At 52.3% G+C, this 2,927-nt stretch overlaps 1 protein-coding gene across 1 annotated transcript in view; it reads right to left on the bottom strand.

The window, feature by feature from the left end:
• The window catches only part of RAB7B (RAB7B, member RAS oncogene family), a 21,057-nt gene extending 18,221 nt beyond the window's left edge, over positions 1-2,836 (bottom strand). The window contains exon 1 of the mRNA XM_005885249.2: positions 2,603-2,836. The gene's annotated coding sequence lies outside the window, so the exon portion shown is untranslated. The remainder of the gene's footprint in view (positions 1-2,602) is intronic.
• Between the last annotated feature and the right edge of the window lie 91 nt (positions 2,837-2,927).

The raw sequence follows: 2,927 nt of genomic DNA, 5'->3' as shown, positions 1-2,927 counted from the left end.
TTTGCTTTTCCTGCCACTTTCTATGGTGTAAATATTCCCACCATGGCTTGTTTCAAACTCCCAGTGGAGCCTGCTCTGGCACACTATCAGAAGGGCATCTAGTCCGATCTCCCACCCAGTGTTTGAGCCATCTCTCCGCACTCATGGGAAGATGGTCCAGACCTGCCTCCACAGAGCTTCTTCCCCCAATGAGGGTGCATTTTTCCTGGGGGCACACAAGATGCTTCCTCCCATGCCAGCCCTTCTGAGGTGTAAAGTCTTCTCTTTGAGTTTTACTTGAATATTTTCTTCTCCAGATCCTTGTAACTCACCTCAGCCTTGACTCTGAGCTCCCCTCACCCCACCTCCATCCAAATCCCCTTCCCCTGATGTGCCCTTAAAGTGTGCTGCCACTGCAGGCCCCACCCCCACCCCTACCCACCCCCAGCCCTGCTTCAGCGATTTGCTGAGGCTGCTATTTAAATAGCCTGGCCCTTGGGCCCAGGATAACTGGCAGCAACAAGAGGGTGACCAGGACTGTGTCAGTGGCAAGGAAGGGCAGCTTGGGGGTAGACACTGGCTGGGCTCACCAAGAAGGCATGCACAGATTCCAAACGGTGACTTCCCATGCCCTCTGTGCTCTCCCGTGTCTGGAGTTTGGCAAAAGGTGTCCTTGTAAGCCTCCTCCTACCCATTCAGATCACCCAGTTGTTTCAAAGCCGGGCATCCTCCTACAGGCCAGACTGAGGCAGCACCCTCACTGTTAAATGACAGCGAGAAGCAGGGTTGGAATGCAGGGCGCTGCCTTCCGTCAGCCCAGGTCCACACACAGCAGAATCTCAGGCTGCTGCTCTCCCCTGCAAGTGACTAACTCGACTCCCCACTCCCACCCCTGCTAGCCTGGCAGCACTTCTCAGCCGGGAGCCCTGCCCCTGCCCATCTGCCAAAAGTGAGTGAGTGTAGCTCAGTCCCTGGGGAGTAAGGAAGACAGAGTTGATCACACACACACACACACACACACACACACACACACCACATAAGAATAAAAACCCCAGGTCTTGGGGCCAGTCGTCCAAGAACTCTTGGGCCTGCTGCGCTCGCACATCCCCACTGCCCTTCTCTTCTTATCCCACTGGCGCCAACCAGGACTCACTCTTCTGCCGTTTGTGCTGAGTGAGGTGCCATGTCTGCTGACAGGGAGGGGGGTTGAGGGAGACCAGTGAGCAGGGGGACATGAGAATTCTGAAACAGGCAAGTCTCTCCACTCCCCTGGACTCTCTTTCACCCATTTCCGTGCCTCCCCTCCCCGCTCCCATGCCTTGGAAAATGCCAAATGTATCCACTTTAAAATGTAATGGGATTTACAATCGTGGGAGTAAAGTTTGTCTTTGAGAAGAGGCTATCTAGGGAGCACAGGCTTCTTGCCTCTCAGGAAGCCTCACAACTCTGCCTTCTCCACCTAAATCCTAACAGGTCTAGACCTGCTCCCTCCGGGAAGTGCACCAACAGTTCTGGTTTCAGGAGGCTCAGCACTCCTGCTATGTAAGTTCTTTGGGAGTATGAGTCCCATCTCCCGAAGTGGACTGGCCATGCCCAGAGGGCAGGACAGTGCCTCACACCTCTCTGAATCCCTCCAAAGAGGCTGACCCATGCTGGGAATGTTGAGTTTTCAATAAATAATCATCCATCCATTGATCCATCTATCCATCCAATTCATTTATCTATCATCTCCATCTACCCATTCATCTGTCCATCCGTCCGTTCATTCATCCATCTATCTCCATTCATTTATCTATCATCTCCATCTACCCATTCATCTGTCCGTTCATTCATCCATCTATCTCCATCCATCCACCCACTCATCATCCTTCTATCTGTCCATCTGTCCAGAACGCATGTACGATATGCCTACTATGCATCAGCACTATGTAAGGTTGGAGATATGGACAGATCCTGTCTCCATGGGACTTGTGTGGTGGGGGATTGCTAGGTAAGACCAAATAGATTGTTTTTATTAATTCATAATGCCTAGCAATTATAGGGCACTCTGCAATTTACAAAATGCCATCATAGCCTAGTGGATTCCTGAGGCAAGCTGAGACTAGAACCCAGGTCTGTCTGACTCTGTTCATTGGCCCGCCCAGCATTGCAGAGCTGTGCTAAGAGCAATACTAATGATTTAGAACAAGAAGAGCACTTTCTTACTCCAGGGTTTCCCCCTTCCCGATGAAACCCTTCGGATGAGATGGCTCCATCCCAGAAGATACCCTGTTGATGTGTCAAGGGGACTCCTGGGGCTAGCAGGACTCAGCCCTCTCAAAAGACTCCAGTTTCTGACTGTTCTTCCTCTGATTGTGCCAGCAGCTGCATCTGCCCATGCAGAGCCCCAAGCTGGGCCCCAGTTCCCTGGGCTGGGCAGAGTCTCTTCTGCCTGGCTCATTGCCATACCCTGGGAGTTTCTCCTGCGTGAGGGTCATTGGGCTGGATCTCAGCCCTCAGCTGCCAGATTCTAAGACTCATCCTTGTATCCCCTGTCTCCACTCCTTCCCCCAAAAACACAAATACCTCCGGGGGTTGCTGGGACAGACAAGAGAAGCAAAAATAAACCTTCCAAGGCACTTACAGCTGTGGCTGCTTAGCATCCGGCCTCTGAGGACAGGTGGGCGTTCTCGCTGAATCTGAGAGGTCTCCACTTAGATCAACAGTCTCAGCCGGGTCAGAGGAAAAAGGCTTTGGGAGCAAAAAAGAGTTTGTTGAGATCAAGCCAGTTCCTTCTGAGTTTTCCTCCTCTCCCGCTCATGCACAGACTTGGGAAAGTTGCAAAAGAGGCTGGGCCGGGTGACCTCAGCTGTGTGGGTGGAGGGGGTGGAGTGGAATAGAAAAGCTAGGCTTCAGCGCTGCCTGGATTTGGGCCCTGTGAGAATTCAGTTTTTAGGGACTCTGTCCCT

The sequence above is a fragment of the Myotis brandtii genome, unplaced genomic scaffold (genome assembly GCF_000412655.1).
Source record: "Myotis brandtii unplaced genomic scaffold, ASM41265v1 scaffold898, whole genome shotgun sequence".
Classification (NCBI taxonomy): domain Eukaryota; kingdom Metazoa; phylum Chordata; class Mammalia; order Chiroptera; family Vespertilionidae; genus Myotis; species Myotis brandtii.
Note: the sequence above shows the minus strand (reverse complement) of the source record. Positions and strands in the feature narration are given on the sequence as shown.